Source organism: Hyla sarda, unplaced genomic scaffold (assembly GCF_029499605.1).
Source record: "Hyla sarda isolate aHylSar1 unplaced genomic scaffold, aHylSar1.hap1 scaffold_2162, whole genome shotgun sequence".
In the NCBI taxonomy this organism is placed as follows: Eukaryota; Metazoa; Chordata; class Amphibia; order Anura; family Hylidae; genus Hyla; species Hyla sarda.
The window spans coordinates 1-21,629 of NW_026608831.1; the positions used below are offsets into that span (position 1 = coordinate 1).

General features: G+C 45.6%; 9 non-coding genes across 9 annotated transcripts; all 9 read left to right on the forward strand.

Annotated features, from left to right (window-relative positions):
• Nucleotides 1–399: 399 nt before the first annotated feature.
• LOC130319739 (U2 spliceosomal RNA) lies at nucleotides 400–590 on the forward strand. The gene has a single exon (XR_008865824.1). It is a non-coding gene; the product is annotated as a U2 spliceosomal RNA (small nuclear RNA).
• Nucleotides 591–2,687: 2,097 nt separating this feature from the next.
• On the forward strand, nucleotides 2,688–2,878 carry LOC130319746 (U2 spliceosomal RNA). The gene has a single exon (XR_008865830.1). It is a non-coding gene; the product is annotated as a U2 spliceosomal RNA (small nuclear RNA).
• Nucleotides 2,879–6,524: 3,646 nt separating this feature from the next.
• On the forward strand, nucleotides 6,525–6,709 carry LOC130319753 (U2 spliceosomal RNA). The gene has a single exon (XR_008865837.1). It is a non-coding gene; the product is annotated as a U2 spliceosomal RNA (small nuclear RNA).
• A 2,098-nt stretch (nucleotides 6,710–8,807) lies between these two features.
• On the forward strand, nucleotides 8,808–8,998 carry LOC130319750 (U2 spliceosomal RNA). Its single transcript, XR_008865834.1, has one exon. It is a non-coding gene; the product is annotated as a U2 spliceosomal RNA (small nuclear RNA).
• A 2,089-nt stretch (nucleotides 8,999–11,087) lies between these two features.
• Nucleotides 11,088–11,278, forward strand: LOC130319747 (U2 spliceosomal RNA). Its single transcript, XR_008865831.1, has one exon. It is a non-coding gene; the product is annotated as a U2 spliceosomal RNA (small nuclear RNA).
• Nucleotides 11,279–13,373: 2,095 nt separating this feature from the next.
• Nucleotides 13,374–13,564, forward strand: LOC130319748 (U2 spliceosomal RNA). Its single transcript, XR_008865832.1, has one exon. It is a non-coding gene; the product is annotated as a U2 spliceosomal RNA (small nuclear RNA).
• A 2,091-nt stretch (nucleotides 13,565–15,655) lies between these two features.
• On the forward strand, nucleotides 15,656–15,846 carry LOC130319749 (U2 spliceosomal RNA). The gene has a single exon (XR_008865833.1). It is a non-coding gene; the product is annotated as a U2 spliceosomal RNA (small nuclear RNA).
• A 2,093-nt stretch (nucleotides 15,847–17,939) lies between these two features.
• LOC130319751 (U2 spliceosomal RNA) lies at nucleotides 17,940–18,130 on the forward strand. Its single transcript, XR_008865835.1, has one exon. It is a non-coding gene; the product is annotated as a U2 spliceosomal RNA (small nuclear RNA).
• Nucleotides 18,131–20,208: 2,078 nt separating this feature from the next.
• On the forward strand, nucleotides 20,209–20,399 carry LOC130319759 (U2 spliceosomal RNA). Its single transcript, XR_008865838.1, has one exon. It is a non-coding gene; the product is annotated as a U2 spliceosomal RNA (small nuclear RNA).
• The last annotated feature ends 1,230 nt before the right edge of the window (nucleotides 20,400–21,629 follow it).

Sequence of the window (21,629 nt, forward strand, 5' to 3'; positions counted from 1 at the left end):
GCATGTCCTCTATGCTTACAGCTTCCCGTGGGTGTTGGTTTGATACCGTTTGGGGACAGCCAAGGAGGCATCTGCAGGCAACAAAGGTAGGTGTGTGCTTGTGTGTGTGTTTCCTATGCAGATCCTAAGCCCAGTGTCACATGCAAGTAGGAGGAGTAAGAAGGGTTCCTGGCAAATCCGGGTTATGGATTGCATTTAAAAAGGCCCCGTGGGAGTGCAATGGGCCCCTGTCTTGCTGCTTAGCAATAATGGTATGGGTTTAGGTTCTGCTGTGTGTACTGGTGGTTGACTGCCCCCCAGCCCAGAGTGTGCATGGAAAATTGTCTGGCAGCCTCCCTGACAGCAAGCAGTGATAGTGCCCATGAAGGGCACCTTGTTGGGCCCGCCCCTTTCACGGTTATCGCTTCTCGGCCTTTTGGCTAAGATCAAGTGTAGTATCTGTTCTTATCAGTTTAATATCTGATACGTCCCCTATCTGGGGACCATATATTAAATGGATTTTTGAGAACGGGGGCCGATTTCGAAGCTTGCTTCCGTCGCCCTATGCATTGACCCGATATGGCAGTATCTTCGGGTACAGTGCACCACCCCCTTACAGGGTTAAAAAGAAAGATTCCTACTTTCATTGCTACCTGCTTGCTGGCTAGCCAGCTAGCCAGCCCTGTGGGCCTTGCTGCTGCTGCAGCCAAAAAACAAAAGGTGGTGCTGCTGCTGCTTCTGCTGCTTCTGCTTCTGCTTGTGTCTGGCCGCTGTTGGAGCGTCCAGGCACAGGACTTCTGCTGCTGCTGACTAAATGGCCTCCTTAATTGGATCATTTGAGTAGCCAGCACACCTGTGCAGGTAGGGCATGACATGATAGGCAGCTGCCTTGATAGCGGGTGGGTGCTGAATGTTCCTAATTGACAAAATAAGATTAATGCTTATGAAGAAATATAAAATCTCATCCCTTCCCCAATATCGCGCCACACCCCTACCCCTTAATTCCCTGGTTGAACTTGATGGACATATGTCTTTTTTCGACCGTACTAACTATGTAACTATGTAACATAACATGGGGGGGGGAGGGGGGGGGGTCTCCTGGCTGTTCACACAGGTGTGTCATTGCTGTACATTGACCATGCATTGCTTCTGTGGTATTGCAAAGGCAAAGACAAATGCTTCCAGCCATCCATTGCACTAATGGATTGGTCATCAGCTGGCTGTCTATGTCCCGCATCAATATAGACCAAAGTACAGAGGGTTAGGCTATGCTATTGTGCACCTACCTGATGCATCAGAAGGTGCGAGGCCCTTGCTAAATTCTGTGCACAGACTTTGAGATCTATACTTTAGACTGTATCTAAACCTGCTCCAACATGGACTGACATTCTGGCCTACTTTCAGCCGATGCGACTTGTCTGTCGCTGAACAGTCGCTTTTTATGTATTCAGCACCTATGTATAATGTTGTAAAAATGCTCTAGAAGCTAAAGTCGCAGAAATGTCACACATATTTGGCCTGCAACTTTCTGTGCGACAAATTCAGACAGGAAAAATCAGTATAAATCCTTAGAAAATTATCCCCCAGTGTCTCCATCTGCTGGCGGTATTGAATAAGCATTGCTGCACTGATGGGGTATGCATTAGACGAAAAAAAAGAAGAAAAAGAAGAATAATACGCCCAGAAAAGAGGCGAAAAGGAGAAAAACGTAAAAAAACGTGAAAAAAAAGTAAGAGGAAGAGAAGGGAAAAAAAGGTGGAAATGGGTTTAAAAGTGATTTCGGCGGAGAAATATATATATATATATATATATATATATATATATATATATATATACGCGCACACACACACATATATATAAACGTATTCTCCGTTGAGATATTGCAGCCGCTGCTGTGTCCAGGCCCAGGAGCCTTAGCACTGTGCTGTGATGTCACTCAATACCACTGACATCACTAGGTGTAAACAACATCTCTCCTTTGCTGTGTATGTGACTATGGAGCTGTTTGGTGATGTCGTCTATTATGGCCTTCATAGAAGCAACAGGAGATTGTTGCATCCATCTAGAACCCTCAGAACTACAGTGCTATGATGTCACTCACTTCCACAGGCCTTGCAGAGTGTAAACAACAACAACCCAGCTTTGTTGTGTATGTAACCATAGGGATTTGTGATATCACCTAGAACCTTCACAGCAGCGACAGCTTTATGAGGAGCATCAGCACTGCTCTGCCTGAGCAGAACCATCACCGCCATAGGTTGTCAAATAACCCGGGTTTAACCCACACAGGTAAGTCCAATGGGGTGCAGGCATGTCCTCTATGCTTACAGCTTCCCGTGGGTGTTGGTTTGATACCGTTTGGGGACAGCCGAGGAGGCATCTGCAGGCAACAAAGGTAGGTGTGTGCTTGTGTGTGTGTTTCCTATGCAGATCCTAAGCCCAGTGTCACATGCAAGTAGGAGGAGTAAGAAGGGTTCCTGGCAAATCCGGGTTATGGATTGCATTTAAAAAGGCCCCGTGGGAGTGCAATGGGCCCCTGTCTTGCTGCTTAGCAATAATGGTATGGGTTTAGGTTCTGCTGTGTGTACTGGTGGTTGACTGCCCCCCAGCCCAGAGTGTGCATGGAAAATTGTCTGGCAGCCTCCCTGACAGCAAGCAGTGATAGTGCCCATGAAGGGCACCTTGTTGGGCCCGCCCCTTTCACGGTTATCGCTTCTCGGCCTTTTGGCTAAGATCAAGTGTAGTATCTGTTCTTATCAGTTTAATATCTGATACGTCCCCTTTCTGGGGACCATATATTAAATGGATTTTTGAGAACGGGGGCTGATTTCGAAGCTTGCTTCCGTCGCCCTATGCATTGACCCGATATGGCAGTATCTTCGGGTACAGTGCACCACCCCCTTACAGGGTTAAAAAGAAAGATTCCTACTTTCATTGCTACCTGCTTGCTGGCTAGCCAGCTAGCCAGCCCTGTGGGCCTTGCTGCTGCTGCAGCCAAAAAACAAAAGGTGGTGCTGCTGCTGCTTCTGCTGCTTCTGCTTCTGCTTGTGTCTGGCCGCTGTTGGAGCGTCCAGGCACAGGACTTCTGCTGCTGCTGACTAAATGGCCTCCTTAATTGGATCATTTGAGTAGCCAGCACACCTGTGCAGGTAGGGCATGACATGATAGGCAGCTGCCTTGATAGCGGGTGGGTGCTGAATGTTCCTAATTGACAAAATAAGATTAATGCTTATGAAGAAATATAAAATCTCATCCCTTCCCCAATATCGCGCCACACCCCTACCCCTTAATTCCCTGGTTGAACTTGATGGACATATGTCTTTTTTCGACCGTACTAACTATGTAACTATGTAACATAACATGGGGGGGGGGGGTCTCCTGGCTGTTCACACAGGTGTGTCATTGCTGTACATTGACCATGCATTGCTTCTGTGGTATTGCAAAGGCAAAGACAAATGCTTCCAGCCATCCATTGCACTAATGGATTGGTCATCAGCTGGCTGTCTATGTCCCGCATCAATATAGACCAAAGTACAGAGGGTTAGGCTATGCTATTGTGCACCTACCTGATGCATCAGAAGGTGCGAGGCCCTTGCTAAATTCTGTGCACAGACTTTGAGATCTATACTTTAGACTGTATCTAAACCTGCTCCAACATGGACTGACATTCTGGCCTACTTTCAGCCGATGCGACTTGTCTGTCGCTGAACAGTCGCTTTTTATGTATTCAGCACCTATGTATAATGTTGTAAAAATGCTCTAGAAGCTAAAGTCGCAGAAATGTCACACATATTTGGCCTGCAACTTTCTGTGCGACAAATTCAGACAGGAAAAATCAGTATAAATCCTTAGAAAATTATCCCCCAGTGTCTCCATCTGCTGGCGGTATTGAATAAGCATTGCTGCACTGATGGGGTATGCATTAGACGAAAAAAAAGAAGAAAAAGAAGAATAATACGCCCAGAAAAGAGGCGAAAAGGAGAAAAACGTAAAAAAACGTGAAAAAAAAGTAAGAGGAAGAGAAGGGAAAAAAAGGTGGAAATGGGTTTAAAAGTGATTTCGGCGGAGAAATATATATATATATATATATATATATATATATATATATATATATGCGCACACACACACATATATATAAACGTATTCTCCGTTGAGATATTGCAGCCGCTGCTGTGTCCAGGCCCAGGAGCCTTAGCACTGTGCTGTGATGTCACTCAATACCACTGACATCACTAGGTGTAAACAACATCTCTCCTTTGCTGTGTATGTGACTATGGAGCTGTTTGGTGATGTCGTCTATTATGGCCTTCATAGAAGCAACAGGAGATTGTTGCATCCATCTAGAACCCTCAGAACTACAGTGCTATGATGTCACTCACTTCCACAGGCCTTGCAGAGTGTAAACAACAACAACCCAGCTTTGTTGTGTATGTAACCATAGGGATTTGTGATGTCACCTAGAACCTTCACAGCAGCGACAGCTTTATGAGGAGCATCAGCACTGCTCTGCCTGAGCAGAACCATCACCGCCATAGGTTGTCAAATAACCCGGGTTTAACCCACACAGGTAAGTCCAATGGGGTGCAGGCATGTCCTCTATGCTTACAGCTTCCCGTGGGTGTTGGTTTGATACCGTTTGGGGACAGCCAAGGAGGCATCTGCAGGCAACAAAGGTAGGTGTGTGCTTGTGTGTGTGTTTCCTATGCAGATCCTAAGCCCAGTGTCACATGCAAGTAGGAGGAGTAAGAAGGGTTCCTGGCAAATCCGGGTTATGGATTGCATTTAAAAAGGCCCCGTGGGAGTGCAATGGGCCCCTGTCTTGCTGCTTAGCAATAATGGTATGGGTTTAGGTTCTGCTGTGTGTACTGGTGGTTGACTGCCCCCCAGCCCAGAGTGTGCATGGAAAATTGTCTGGCAGCCTCCCTGACAGCAAGCAGTGATAGTGCCCATGAAGGGCACCTTGTTGGGCCCGCCCCTTTCACGGTTATCGCTTCTCGGCCTTTTGGCTAAGATCAAGTGTAGTTCTGCTCACTTGGTGTGGCCAGAGGGTGTCTGGGGTACCCGGCTCCTTTGCCTGGGGGGATCGTCCTTCTTAACGGAGGGACTTCACCCCCCTGCTGCTATTAGGGAGCCGGCTTAGTCCCCAGACAACGGGGAGCGATCACCACCACCTACCTGCTTACAGTGGGGGAGGTGTTTATCCTGATGGACATGGCTGGATCAAGTGGAGCATCATCAGAAGGCATCCCTGAGTATGCTAAGCTCAGAAATGGAGTTCGGATTTCCTTATTGGATACCTGCAAGAGAGGAAAAGGATTAGGTTTCGTGGTCGAGGAGATCTTATTCAAGTTGCTGGAAATTAAGAAGGAACAAATCCTGTCTATGCTTGAATTCCCAAGAAATGGACACTACGATGTTATATTGGCTTCTGAAGAGGACTTTAATTTTTTTTGCAGCAAGTACCAGCAAAAGAAGGCCAATCCAGTTTTGGAGGGTGTGGAGGTGACCCCGCATTTTCCGAACCAGGAGAAAATATTGACGGTACGGATGTATAGCCCATATATACTGGAAAAAGACATTGAGACTTTTCTTTCTAGATTCTGTGACAATATTCTGTCAAAGGGAAAAGTCCTGAACCAATATGGCCTATGGACTACAAAATGGAAATTTAAAGTTAAATTTAAAAAGGAACCTGACGGTAAAGTGATTTATCCACCTGGGCGATTCAAAATTGGATCGGTCAATGGTGACTTGTTCTATTCAGGGATGGAGGAATTTTGCCGTAAATGTAAACAATACGGGCACGGGAAAGACCTATGTACTCACTCATGGTGCTATAAGTGCCAGGAGGGAGGTCATGAAGCAGACACCTGCAACAACAACAAAAAAAAGAAGTGTCATCTGTGCGGTGAGGAAGATCACCTGGTAAATGTATGTCCCAAGAAACAAACAACGAAAAAGGAAACAGCAGCTAAAAGGAGTAGGGAAGAAGAAGAAATTGGAGAACCTGAGTTGGAGGAAGTTCCAGCCAGAAAAGTGGCTGAAGAAAAGAAAAAGAAAGAAGAGGTTTATGTACCAATGGAATTTGGAGGTGTTTTGGATGGCATGTTGGAAAATATGCCAAAAAAGGAAAGAAGACCATTTGATATGGATTTAATGGAACTAAGGTCGAAATATGAAAATCGGTACGAGGAAGCTAGAGACAAAGTGTATTTTTCATTTCAAGCTGATATGGACAGATTTTTGGACACTTATAAAGTTCCATCTTGGTTGGGACTTCCGGTAAAAAGACAGATGATAAGAGGAACGATAAACCGTGGAATGATAGATTTCCTAATGGTATATGCCTGGAGAAATGGAATGTCTCTCTGATTAATTACTGGTGAAAGCAATGTTTGTTTGTTATTGTAAATGTGTGTTTTTTTTTTCTGGTTAAATCTTTTTTATTGATTTTATTTTGTGGTCATTAGTGTTAAGAAGAAATAAAAAAATGGGTTACCTGATGATGAGCAACAATCGAGTTCAAATAAGATCTTGGAACTCTGATTGAGTTTCTGAGGGCTAACTTAAAAAAAAATCTGTTCTTATCAGTTTAATATCTGATACGTCCCCTATCTGGGGACCATATATTAAATGGATTTTTGAGAACGGGGGCCGATTTCGAAGCTTGCTTCCGTCGCCCTATGCATTGACCCGATATGGCAGTATCTTCGGGTACAGTGCACCACCCCCTTACAGGGTTAAAAAGAAAGATTCCTACTTTCATTGCTACCTGCTTGCTGGCTAGCCAGCTAGCCAGCCCTGTGGGCCTTGCTGCTGCTGCAGCCAAAAAACAAAAGGTGGTGCTGCTGCTGCTTCTGCTGCTTCTGCTTCTGCTTGTGTCTGGCCGCTGTTGGAGCGTCCAGGCACAGGACTTCTGCTGCTGCTGACTAAATGGCCTCCTTAATTGGATCATTTGAGTAGCCAGCACACCTGTGCAGGTAGGGCATGACATGATAGGCAGCTGCCTTGATAGCGGGTGGGTGCTGAATGTTCCTAATTGACAAAATAAGATTAATGCTTATGAAGAAATATAAAATCTCATCCCTTCCCCAATATCGCGCCACACCCCTACCCCTTAATTCCCTGGTTGAACTTGATGGACATATGTCTTTTTTCGACCGTACTAACTATGTAACTATGTAACATAACATGGGGGGGGGGGGGGGGGGGTCTCCTGGCTGTTCACACAGGTGTGTCATTGCTGTACATTGACCATGCATTGCTTCTGTGGTATTGCAAAGGCAAAGACAAATGCTTCCGGCCATCCATTGCACTAATGGATTGGTCATCAGCTGGCTGTCTATGTCCCGCATCAATATAGACCAAAGTACAGAGGGTTAGGCTATGCTATTGTGCACCTACCTGATGCATCAGAAGGTGCGAGGCCCTTGCTAAATTCTGTGCACAGACTTTGAGATCTATACTTTAGACTGTATCTAAACCTGCTCCAACATGGACTGACATTCTGGCCTACTTTCAGCCGATGCGACTTGTCTGTCGCTGAACAGTCGCTTTTTATGTATTCAGCACCTATGTATAATGTTGTAAAAATGCTCTAGAAGCTAAAGTCGCAGAAATGTCACACATATTTGGCCTGCAACTTTCTGTGCGACAAATTCAGACAGGAAAAATCAGTATAAATCCTTAGAAAATTATCCCCCAGTGTCTCCATCTGCTGGCGGTATTGAATAAGCATTGCTGCACTGATGGGGTATGCATTAGACGAAAAAAAAGAAGAAAAAGAAGAATAATACGCCCAGAAAAGAGGCGAAAAGGAGAAAAACGTAAAAAAACGTGAAAAAAAAGTAAGAGGAAGAGAAGGGAAAAAAAGGTGGAAATGGGTTTAAAAGTGATTTCGGCGGAGAAATATATATATATATATATATATATATATATATATATATATATATATACGCGCACACACACACATATATATAAACGTATTCTCCGTTGAGATATTGCAGCCGCTGCTGTGTCCAGGCCCAGGAGCCTTAGCACTGTGCTGTGATGTCACTCAATACCACTGACATCACTAGGTGTAAACAACATCTCTCCTTTGCTGTGTATGTGACTATGGAGCTGTTTGGTGATGTCGTCTATTATGGCCTTCATAGAAGCAACAGGAGATTGTTGCATCCATCTAGAACCCTCAGAACTACAGTGCTATGATGTCACTCACTTCCACAGGCCTTGCAGAGTGTAAACAACAACAACCCAGCTTTGTTGTGTATGTAACCATAGGGATTTGTGATGTCACCTAGAACCTTCACAGCAGCGACAGCTTTATGAGGAGCATCAGCACTGCTCTGCCTGAGCAGAACCATCACCGCCATAGGTTGTCAAATAACCCGGGTTTAACCCACACAGGTAAGTCCAATGGGGTGCAGGCATGTCCTCTATGCTTACAGCTTCCCGTGGGTGTTGGTTTGATACCGTTTGGGGACAGCCAAGGAGGCATCTGCAGGCAACAAAGGTAGGTGTGTGCTTGTGTGTGTGTTTCCTATGCAGATCCTAAGCCCAGTGTCACATGCAAGTAGGAGGAGTAAGAAGGGTTCCTGGCAAATCCGGGTTATGGATTGCATTTAAAAAGGCCCCGTGGGAGTGCAATGGGCCCCTGTCTTGCTGCTTAGCAATAATGGTATGGGTTTAGGTTCTGCTGTGTGTACTGGTGGTTGACTGCCCCCCAGCCCAGAGTGTGCATGGAAAATTGTCTGGCAGCCTCCCTGACAGCAAGCAGTGATAGTGCCCATGAAGGGCACCTTGTTGGGCCCGCCCCTTTCACGGTTATCGCTTCTCGGCCTTTTGGCTAAGATCAAGTGTAGTATCTGTTCTTATCAGTTTAATATCTGATACGTCCCCTATCTGGGGACCATATATTAAATGGATTTTTGAGAACGGGGGCCGATTTCGAAGCTTGCTTCCGTCGCCCTATGCATTGACCCAATATGGCAGTATCTTCGGGTACAGTGCACCACCCCCTTACAGGGTTAAAAAGAAAGATTCCTACTTTCATTGCTACCTGCTTGCTGGCTAGCCAGCTAGCCAGCCCTGTGGGCCTTGCTGCTGCTGCAGCCAAAAAACAAAAGGTGGTGCTGCTGCTGCTTCTGCTGCTTCTGCTTCTGCTTGTGTCTGGCCGCTGTTGGAGCGTCCAGGCACAGGACTTCTGCTGCTGCTGACTAAATGGCCTCCTTAATTGGATCATTTGAGTAGCCAGCACACCTGTGCAGGTAGGGCATGACATGATAGGCAGCTGCCTTGATAGCGGGTGGGTGCTGAATGTTCCTAATTGACAAAATAAGATTAATGCTTATGAAGAAATATAAAATCTCATCCCTTCCCCAATATCGCGCCACACCCCTACCCCTTAATTCCCTGGTTGAACTTGATGGACATATGTCTTTTTTCGACCGTACTAACTATGTAACTATGTAACATAACATGGGGGGGGGGGGGGTCTCCTGGCTGTTCACACAGGTGTGTCATTGCTGTACATTGACCATGCATTGCTTCTGTGGTATTGCAAAGGCAAAGACAAATGCTTCCAGCCATCCATTGCACTAATGGATTGGTCATCAGCTGGCTGTCTATGTCCCGCATCAATATAGACCAAAGTACAGAGGGTTAGGCTATGCTATTGTGCACCTACCTGATGCATCAGAAGGTGCGAGGCCCTTGCTAAATTCTGTGCACAGACTTTGAGATCTATACTTTAGACTGTATCTAAACCTGCTCCAACATGGACTGACATTCTGGCCTACTTTCAGCCGATGCGACTTGTCTGTCGCTGAACAGTCGCTTTTTATGTATTCAGCACCTATGTATAATGTTGTAAAAATGCTCTAGAAGCTAAAGTCGCAGAAATGTCACACATATTTGGCCTGCAACTTTCTGTGCGACAAATTCAGACAGGAAAAATCAGTATAAATCCTTAGAAAATTATCCCCCAGTGTCTCCATCTGCTGGCGGTATTGAATAAGCATTGCTGCACTGATGGGGTATGCATTAGACGAAAAAAAAGAAGAAAAAGAAGAATAATACGCCCAGAAAAGAGGCGAAAAGGAGAAAAACGTAAAAAAACGTGAAAAAAAAGTAAGAGGAAGAGAAGGGAAAAAAAGGTGGAAATGGGTTTAAAAGTGATTTCGGCGGAGAAATATATATATATATATATATATATATATATATATATATATATACGCGCACACACACACATATATATAAACGTATTCTCCGTTGAGATATTGCAGCCGCTGCTGTGTCCAGGCCCAGGAGCCTTAGCACTGTGCTGTGATGTCACTCAATACCACTGACATCACTAGGTGTAAACAACATCTCTCCTTTGCTGTGTATGTGACTATGGAGCTGTTTGGTGATGTCGTCTATTATGGCCTTCATAGAAGCAACAGGAGATTGTTGCATCCATCTAGAACCCTCAGAACTACAGTGCTATGATGTCACTCACTTCCACAGGCCTTGCAGAGTGTAAACAACAACAACCCAGCTTTGTTGTGTATGTAACCATAGGGATTTGTGATGTCACCTAGAACCTTCACAGCAGCGACAGCTTTATGAGGAGCATCAGCACTGCTCTGCCTGAGCAGAACCATCACCGCCATAGGTTGTCAAATAACCCGGGTTTAACCCACACAGGTAAGTCCAATGGGGTGCAGGCATGTCCTCTATGCTTACAGCTTCCCGTGGGTGTTGGTTTGATACCGTTTGGGGACAGCCAAGGAGGCATCTGCAGGCAACAAAGGTAGGTGTGTGCTTGTGTGTGTGTTTCCTATGCAGATCCTAAGCCCAGTGTCACATGCAAGTAGGAGGAGTAAGAAGGGTTCCTGGCAAATCCGGGTTATGGATTGCATTTAAAAAGGCCCCGTGGGAGTGCAATGGGCCCCTGTCTTGCTGCTTAGCAATAATGGTATGGGTTTAGGTTCTGCTGTGTGTACTGGTGGTTGACTGCCCCCCAGCCCAGAGTGTGCATGGAAAATTGTCTGGCAGCCTCCCTGACAGCAAGCAGTGATAGTGCCCATGAAGGGCACCTTGTTGGGCCCGCCCCTTTCACGGTTATCGCTTCTCGGCCTTTTGGCTAAGATCAAGTGTAGTATCTGTTCTTATCAGTTTAATATCTGATACGTCCCCTATCTGGGGACCATATATTAAATGGATTTTTGAGAACGGGGGCCGATTTCGAAGCTTGCTTCCGTCGCCCTATGCATTGACCTGATATGGCAGTATCTTCGGGTACAGTGCACCACCCCCTTACAGGGTTAAAAAGAAAGATTCCTACTTTCATTGCTACCTGCTTGCTGGCTAGCCAGCTAGCCAGCCCTGTGGGCCTTGCTGCTGCTGCAGCCAAAAAACAAAAGGTGGTGCTGCTGCTGCTTCTGCTGCTTCTGCTTCTGCTTGTGTCTGGCCGCTGTTGGAGCGTCCAGGCACAGGACTTCTGCTGCTGCTGACTAAATGGCCTCCTTAATTGGATCATTTGAGTAGCCAGCACACCTGTGCAGGTAGGGCATGACATGATAGGCAGCTGCCTTGATAGCGGGTGGGTGCTGAATGTTCCTAATTGACAAAATAAGATTAATGCTTATGAAGAAATATAAAATCTCATCCCTTCCCCAATATCGCGCCACACCCCTACCCCTTAATTCCCTGGTTGAACTTGATGGACATATGTCTTTTTTCGACCGTACTAACTATGTAACTATGTAACATAACATGGGGGGGGGGGGGGTCTCCTGGCTGTTCACACAGGTGTGTCATTGCTGTACATTGACCATGCATTGCTTCTGTGGTATTGCAAAGGCAAAGACAAATGCTTCCAGCCATCCATTGCACTAATGGATTGGTCATCAGCTGGCTGTCTATGTCCCGCATCAATATAGACCAAAGTACAGAGGGTTAGGCTATGCTATTGTGCACCTACCTGATGCATCAGAAGGTGCGAGGCCCTTGCTAAATTCTGTGCACAGACTTTGAGATCTATACTTTAGACTGTATCTAAACCTGCTCCAACATGGACTGACATTCTGGCCTACTTTCAGCCGATGCGACTTGTCTGTCGCTGAACAGTCGCTTTTTATGTATTCAGCACCTATGTATAATGTTGTAAAAATGCTCTAGAAGCTAAAGTCGCAGAAATGTCACACATATTTGGCCTGCAACTTTCTGTGCGACAAATTCAGACAGGAAAAATCAGTATAAATCCTTAGAAAATTATCCCCCAGTGTCTCCATCTGCTGGCGGTATTGAATAAGCATTGCTGCACTGATGGGGTATGCATTAGACGAAAAAAAAGAAGAAAAAGAAGAATAATACGCCCAGAAAAGAGGCGAAAAGGAGAAAAACGTAAAAAAACGTGAAAAAAAAGTAAGAGGAAGAGAAGGGAAAAAAAGGTGGAAATGGGTTTAAAAGTGATTTCGGCGGAGAAATATATATATATATATATATATATATATATATATATATATATATATACGCGCACACACACACATATATATATAAACGTATTCTCCGTTGAGATATTGCAGCCGCTGCTGTGTCCAGGCCCAGGAGCCTTAGCACTGTGCTGTGATGTCACTCAATACCACTGACATCACTAGGTGTAAACAACATCTCTCCTTTGCTGTGTATGTGACTATGGAGCTGTTTGGTGATGTCGTCTATTATGGCCTTCATAGAAGCAACAGGAGATTGTTGCATCCATCTAGAACCCTCAGAACTACAGTGCTATGATGTCACTCACTTCCACAGGCCTTGCAGAGTGTAAACAACAACAACCCAGCTTTGTTGTGTATGTAACCATAGGGATTTGTGATGTCACCTAGAACCTTCACAGCAGCGACAGCTTTATGAGGAGCATCAGCACTGCTCTGCCTGAGCAGAACCATCACCGCCATAGGTTGTCAAATAACCCGGGTTTAACCCACACAGGTAAGTCCAATGGGGTGCAGGCATGTCCTCTATGCTTACAGCTTCCCGTGGGTGTTGGTTTGATACCGTTTGGGGACAGCCAAGGAGGCATCTGCAGGCAACAAAGGTAGGTGTGTGCTTGTGTGTGTGTTTCCTATGCAGATCCTAAGCCCAGTGTCACATGCAAGTAGGAGGAGTAAGAAGGGTTCCTGGCAAATCCGGGTTATGGATTGCATTTAAAAAGGCCCCGTGGGAGTGCAATGGGCCCCTGTCTTGCTGCTTAGCAATAATGGTATGGGTTTAGGTTCTGCTGTGTGTACTGGTGGTTGACTGCCCCCCAGCCCAGAGTGTGCATGGAAAATTGTCTGGCAGCCTCCCTGACAGCAAGCAGTGATAGTGCCCATGAAGGGCACCTTGTTGGGCCCGCCCCTTTCACGGTTATCGCTTCTCGGCCTTTTGGCTAAGATCAAGTGTAGTATCTGTTCTTATCAGTTTAATATCTGATACGTCCCCTAACTGGGGACCATATATTAAATGGATTTTTGAGAACGGGGGCCGATTTCGAAGCTTGCTTCCGTCGCCCTATGCATTGACCTGATATGGCAGTATCTTCGGGTACAGTGCACCACCCCCTTACAGGGTTAAAAAGAAAGATTCCTACTTTCATTGCTACCTGCTTGCTGGCTAGCCAGCTAGCCAGCCCTGTGGGCCTTGCTGCTGCTGCAGCCAAAAAACAAAAGGTGGTGCTGCTGCTGCTTCTGCTGCTTCTGCTTCTGCTTGTGTCTGGCCGCTGTTGGAGCGTCCAGGCACAGGACTTCTGCTGCTGCTGACTAAATGGCCTCCTTAATTGGATCATTTGAGTAGCCAGCACACCTGTGCAGGTAGGGCATGACATGATAGGCAGCTGCCTTGATAGCGGGTGGGTGCTGAATGTTCCTAATTGACAAAATAAGATTAATGCTTATGAAGAAATATAAAATCTCATCCCTTCCCCAATATCGCGCCACACCCCTACCCCTTAATTCCCTGGTTGAACTTGATGGACATATGTCTTTTTTCGACCGTACTAACTATGTAACTATGTAACATAACATGGGGGGGGGGGGGGGGTCTCCTGGCTGTTCACACAGGTGTGTCATTGCTGTACATTGACCATGCATTGCTTCTGTGGTATTGCAAAGGCAAAGACAAATGCTTCTAGCCATCCATTGCACTAATGGATTGGTCATCAGCTGGCTGTCTATGTCCCGCATCAATATAGACCAAAGTACAGAGGGTTAGGCTATGCTATTGTGCACCTACCTGATGCATCAGAAGGTGCGAGGCCCTTGCTAAATTCTGTGCACAGACTTTGAGATCTATACTTTAGACTGTATCTAAACCTGCTCCAACATGGACTGACATTCTGGCCTACTTTCAGCCGATGCGACTTGTCTGTCGCTGAACAGTCGCTTTTTATGTATTCAGCACCTATGTATAATGTTGTAAAAATGCTCTAGAAGCTAAAGTCGCAGAAATGTCACACATATTTGGCCTGCAACTTTCTGTGCGACAAATTCAGACAGGAAAAATCAGTATAAATCCTTAGAAAATTATCCCCCAGTGTCTCCATCTGCTGGCGGTATTGAATAAGCATTGCTGCACTGATGGGGTATGCATTAGACGAAAAAAAAGAAGAAAAAGAAGAATAATACGCCCAGAAAAGAGGCGAAAAGGAGAAAAACGTAAAAAAACGTGAAAAAAAAGTAAGAGGAAGAGAAGGGAAAAAAAGGTGGAAATGGGTTTAAAAGTGATTTCGGCGGAGAAATATATATATATATATATATATATATATATATATATATATACGCGCACACACACACATATATATATAAACGTATTCTCCGTTGAGATATTGCAGCCGCTGCTGTGTCCAGGCCCAGGAGCCTTAGCACTGTGCTGTGATGTCACTCAATACCACTGACATCACTAGGTGTAAACAACATCTCTCCTTTGCTGTGTATGTGACTATGGAGCTGTTTGGTGATGTCGTCTATTATGGCCTTCATAGAAGCAACAGGAGATTGTTGCATCCATCTAGAACCCTCAGAACTACAGTGCTATGATGTCACTCACTTCCACAGGCCTTGCAGAGTGTAAACAACAACAACCCAGCTTTGTTGTGTATGTAACCATAGGGATTTGTGATGTCACCTAGAACCTTCACAGCAGCGACAGCTTTATGAGGAGCATCAGCACTGCTCTGCCTGAGCAGAACCATCACCGCCATAGGTTGTCAAATAACCCGGGTTTAACCCACACAGGTAAGTCCAATGGGGTGCAGGCATGTCCTCTATGCTTACAGCTTCCCGTGGGTGTTGGTTTGATACCGTTTGGGGACAGCCAAGGAGGCATCTGCAGGCAACAAAGGTAGGTGTGTGCTTGTGTGTGTGTTTCCTATGCAGATCCTAAGCCCAGTGTCACATGCAAGTAGGAGGAGTAAGAAGGGTTCCTGGCAAATCCGGGTTATGGATTGCATTTAAAAAGGCCCCGTGGGAGTGCAATGGGCCCCTGTCTTGCTGCTTAGCAATAATGGTATGGGTTTAGGTTCTGCTGTGTGTACTGGTGGTTGACTGCCCCCCAGCCCAGAGTGTGCATGGAAAATTGTCTGGCAGCCTCCCTGACAGCAAGCAGTGATAGTGCCCATGAAGGGCACCTTGTTGGGCCCGCCCCTTTCACGGTTATCGCTTCTCGGCCTTTTGGCTAAGATCAAGTGTAGTATCTGTTCTTATCAGTTTAATATCTGATACGTCCCCTAACTGGGGACCATATATTAAATGGATTTTTGAGAACGGGGGCCGATTTCGAAGCTTGCTTCCGTCGCCCTATGCATTGACCTGATATGGCAGTATCTTCGGGTACAGTGCACCACCCCCTTACAGGGTTAAAAAGAAAGATTCCTACTTTCATTGCTACCTGCTTGCTGGCTAGCCAGCTAGCCAGCCCTGTGGGCCTTGCTGCTGCTGCAGCCAAAAAACAAAAGGTGGTGCTGCTGCTGCTTCTGCTTCTGCTTGTGTCTGGCCGCTGTTGGAGCGTCCAGGCACAGGACTTCTGCTGCTGCTGACTAAATGGCCTCCTTAATTGGATCATTTGAGTAGCCAGCACACCTGTGCAGGTAGGGCATGACATGATAGGCAGCTGCCTTGATAGCGGGTGGGTGCTGAATGTTCCTAATTGACAAAATAAGATTAATGCTTATGAAGAAATATAAAATCTCATCCCTTCCCCAATATCGCGCCACACCCCTACCCCTTAATTCCCTGGTTGAACTTGATGGACATATGTCTTTTTTCGACCGTACTAACTATGTAACTATGTAACATAACATGGGGGGGGGGGGGGGGGTCTCCTGGCTGTTCACACAGGTGTGTCATTGCTGTACATTGACCATGCATTGCTTCTGTGGTATTGCAAAGGCAAAGACAAATGCTTCCAGCCATCCATTGCACTAATGGATTGGTCATCAGCTGGCTGTCTATGTCCCGCATCAATATAGACCAAAGTACAGAGGGTTAGGCTATGCTATTGTGCACCTACCTGATGCATCAGAAGGTGCGAGGCCCTTGCTAAATTCTGTGCACAGACTTTGAGATCTATACTTTAGACTGTATCTAAACCTGCTCCAACATGGACTGACATTCTGGCCTACTTTCAGCCGATGCGACTTGTCTGTCGCTGAACAGTCGCTTTTTATGTATTCAGCACCTATGTATAATGTTGTAAAAATGCTCTAGAAGCTAAAGTCGCAGAAATGTCACACATATTTGGCCTGCAACTTTCTGTGCGACAAATTCAGACAGGAAAAATCAGTATAAATCCTTAGAAAATTATCCCCCAGTGTCTCCATCTGCTGGCGGTATTGAATAAGCATTGCTGCACTGATGGGGTATGCATTAGACGAAAAAAAAGAAGAAAAAGAAGAATAATACGCCCAGAAAAGAGGCGAAAAGGAGAAAAACGTAAAAAAACGTGAAAAAAAAGTAAGAGGAAGAGAAGGGAAAAAAAGGTGGAAATGGGTTTAAAAGTGATTTCGGCGGAGAAATATATATATATATATATATATATATATATATATATATATATATATATATACGCGCACACACACACATATATATATAAACGTATTGTCCGTTGAGATATTGCAGCCGCTGCTGTGTCCAGGCCCAGGAGCCTTAGCACTGTGCTGTGATGTCACTCAATACCACTGACATCACTAGGTGTAAACAACATCTCTCCTTTGCTGTGTATGTGACTATGGAGCTGTTTGGTGATGTCGTCTATTATGGCCTTCATAGAAGCAACAGGAGATTGTTGCATCCATCTAGAACCCTCAGAACTACAGTGCTGTGATGTCACTCACTTCCACAGGCCTTGCAGAGTGTAAACAACAACAACCCAGCTTTGTTGTGTATGTAACCATAGGGATTTGTGATGTCACCTAGAACCTTCACAGCAGCGACAGCTTTATGAGGAGCATCAGCACTGCTCTGCCTGAGCAGAACCATCACCGCCATAGGTTGTCAAATAACCCGGGTTTAACCCACACAGGTAAGTCCAATGGGGTGCAGGCATGTCCTCTATGCTTACAGCTTCCCGTGGGTGTTGGTTTGATACCGTTTGGGGACAGCCAAGGAGGCATCTGCAGGCAACAAAGGTAGGTGTGTGCTTGTGTGTGTGTTTCCTATGCAGATCCTAAGCCCAGTGTCACATGCAAGTAGGAGGAGTAAGAAGGGTTCCTGGCAAATCCGGGTTATGGATTGCATTTAAAAAGGCCCCGTGGGAGTGCAATGGGCCCCTGTCTTGCTGCTTAGCAATAATGGTATGGGTTTAGGTTCTGCTGTGTGTACTGGTGGTTGACTGCCCCCCAGCCCAGAGTGTGCATGGAAAATTGTCTGGCAGCCTCCCTGACAGCAAGCAGTGATAGTGCCCATGAAGGGCACCTTGTTGGGCCCGCCCCTTTCACGGTTATCGCTTCTCGGCCTTTTGGCTAAGATCAAGTGTAGTATCTGTTCTTATCAGTTTAATATCTGATACGTCCCCTATCTGGGGACCATATATTAAATGGATTTTTGAGAACGGGGGCCGATTTCGAAGCTTGCTTCCGTCGCCCTATGCATTGACCCGATATGGCAGTATCTTCGGGTACAGTGCACCACCCCCTTACAGGGTTAAAAAGAAAGATTCCTACTTTCATTGCTACCTGCTTGCTGGCTAGCCAGCTAGCCAGCCCTGTGGGCCTTGCTGCTGCTGCAGCCAAAAAACAAAAGGTGGTGCTTCTGCTGCTTCTGCTTGTGTCTGGCCGCTGTTGGAGCGTCCAGGCACAGGACTTCTGCTGCTGCTGACTAAATGGCCTCCTTAATTGGATCATTTGAGTAGCCAGCACACCTGTGCAGGTAGGGCATGACATGATAGGCAGCTGCCTTGATAGCGGGTGGGTGCTGAATGTTCCTAATTGACAAAATAAGATTAATGCTTATGAAGAAATATAAAATCTCATCCCTTCCCCAATATCGCGCCACACCCCTACCCCTTAATTCCCTGGTTGAACTTGATGGACATATGTCTTTTTTCGACCGTACTAACTATGTAACTATGTAACATAACATGGGGGGGGGGGGGTCTCCTGGCTGTTCACACAGGTGTGTCATTGCTGTACATTGACCATGCATTGCTTCTGTGGTATTGCAAAGGCAAAGACAAATGCTTCCAGCCATCCATTGCACTAATGGATTGGTCATCAGCTGGCTGTCTATGTCCCGCATCAATATAGACCAAAGTACAGAGGGTTAGGCTATGCTATTGTGCACCTACCTGATGCATCAGAAGGTGCGAGGCCCTTGCTAAATTCTGTGCACAGACTTTGAGATCTATACTTTAGACTGTATCTAAACCTGCTCCAACATGGACTGACATTCTGGCCTACTTTCAGCCGATGCGACTTGTCTGTCGCTGAACAGTCGCTTTTTATGTATTCAGCACCTATGTATAATGTTGTAAAAATGCTCTAGAAGCTAAAGTCGCAGAAATGTCACACATATTTGGCCTGCAACTTTCTGTGCGACAAATTCAGACAGGAAAAATCAGTATAAATCCTTAGAAAATTATCCCCCAGTGTCTCCATCTGCTGGCGGTATTGAATAAGCATTGCTGCACTGATGGGGTATGCATTAGACGAAAAAAAAGAAGAAAAAGAAGAATAATACGCCCAGAAAAGAGGCGAAAAGGAGAAAAACGTAAAAAAACGTGAAAAAAAAGTAAGAGGAAGAGAAGGGAAAAAAAGGTGGAAATGGGTTTAAAAGTGATTTCGGCGGAGAATATATATATATATATATATATATATATATATATATATATATATATACGCGCACACACACACATATATATATAAACGTATTCTCCGTTGAGATATTGCAGCCGCTGCTGTGTCCAGGCCCAGGAGCCTTAGCACTGTGCTGTGATGTCACTCAATACCACTGACATCACTAGGTGTAAACAACATCTCTCCTTTGCTGTGTATGTGACTATGGAGCTGTTTGGTGATGTCGTCTATTATGGCCTTCATAGAAGCAACAGGAGATTGTTGCATCCATCTAGAACCCTCAGAACTACAGTGCTATGATGTCACTCACTTCCACAGGCCTTGCAGAGTGTAAACAACAACAACCCAGCTTTGTTGTGTATGTAACCATAGGGATTTGTGATGTCACCTAGAACCTTCACAGCAGCGACAGCTTTATGAGGAGCATCAGCACTGCTCTGCCTGAGCAGAACCATCACCGCCATAGGTTGTCAAATAACCCGGGTTTAACCCACACAGGTAAGTCCAATGGGGTGCAGGCATGTCCTCTATGCTTACAGCTTCCCGTGGGTGTTGGTTTGATACCGTTTGGGGACAGCCAAGGAGGCATCTGCAGGCAACAAAGGTAGGTGTGTGCTTGTGTGTGTGTTTCCTATGCAGATCCTAAGCCCAGTGTCACATGCAAGTAGGAGGAGTAAGAAGGGTTCCTGGCAAATCCGGGTTATGGATTGCATTTAAAAAGGCCCCGTGGGAGTGCAATGGGCCCCTGTCTTGCTGCTTAGCAATAATGGTATGGGTTTAGGTTCTGCTGTGTGTACTGGTGGTTGACTGCCCCCCAGCCCAGAGTGTGCATGGAAAATTGTCTGGCAGCCTCCCTGACAGCAAGCAGTGATAGTGCCCATGAAGGGCACCTTGTTGGGCCCGCCCCTTTCACGGTTATCGCTTCTCGGCCTTTTGGCTAAGATCAAGTGTAGTATCTGTTCTTATCAGTTTAATATCTGATACGTCCCCTATCTGGGGACCATATATTAAATGGATTTTTGAGAACGGGGGCCGATTTCGAAGCTTGCTTCCGTCGCCCTATGCATTGACCCGATATGGCAGTATCTTCGGGTACAGTGCACCACCCCCTTACAGGGTTAAAAAGAAAGATTCCTACTTTCATTGCTACCTGCTTGCTGGCTAGCCAGCTAGCCAGCCCTGTGGGCCTTGCTGCTGCTGCAGCCAAAAAACAAAAGGTGGTGCTGCTGCTGCTTCTGCTGCTTCTGCTTCTGCTTGTGTCTGGCCGCTGTTGGAGCGTCCAGGCACAGGACTTCTGCTGCTGCTGACTAAATGGCCTCCTTAATTGGATCATTTGAGTAGCCAGCACACCTGTGCAGGTAGGGCATGACATGATAGGCAGCTGCCTTGATAGCGGGTGGGTGCTGAATGTTCCTAATTGACAAAATAAGATTAATGCTTATGAAGAAATATAAAATCTCATCCCTTCCCCAATATCGCGCCACACCCCTACCCCTTAATTCCCTGGTTGAACTTGATGGACATATGTCTTTTTTCGACCGTACTAACTATGTAACTATGTAACATAACATGGGGGGGGGGCTCCTGGCTGTTCACACAGGTGTGTCATTGCTGTACATTGACCATGCATTGCTTCTGTGGTATTGCAAAGGCAAAGACAAATGCTTCCAGCCATCCATTGCACTAATGGATTGGTCATCAGCTGGCTGTCTATGTCCCGCATCAATATAGACCAAAGTACAGAGGGTTAGGCTATGCTATTGTGCACCTACCTGATGCATCAGAAGGTGCGAGGCCCTTGCTAAATTCTGTGCACAGACTTTGAGATCTATACTTTAGACTGTATCTAAACCTGCTCCAACATGGACTGACATTCTGGCCTACTTTCAGCCGATGCGACTTGTCTGTCGCTGAACAGTCGCTTTTTATGTATTCAGCACCTATGTATAATGTTGTAAAAATGCTCTAGAAGCTAAAGTCGCAGAAATGTCACACATATTTGGCCTGCAACTTTCTGTGCGACAAATTCAGACAGGAAAAATCAGTATAAATCCTTAGAAAATTATCCCCCAGTGTCTCCATCTGCTGGCGGTATTGAATAAGCATTGCTGCACTGATGGGGTATGCATTAGACGAAAAAAAAGAAGAAAAAGAAGAATAATACGCCCAGAAAATAGGCGAAAAGGAGAAAAACGTAAAAAAACGTGAAAAAAAAGTAAGAGGAAGAGAAGGGAAAAAAAGGTGGAAATGGGTTTAAAAGTGATTTCGGCGGAGAAATATATATATATATATATATATATATATATATATATACGCGCACACACACACATATATATAA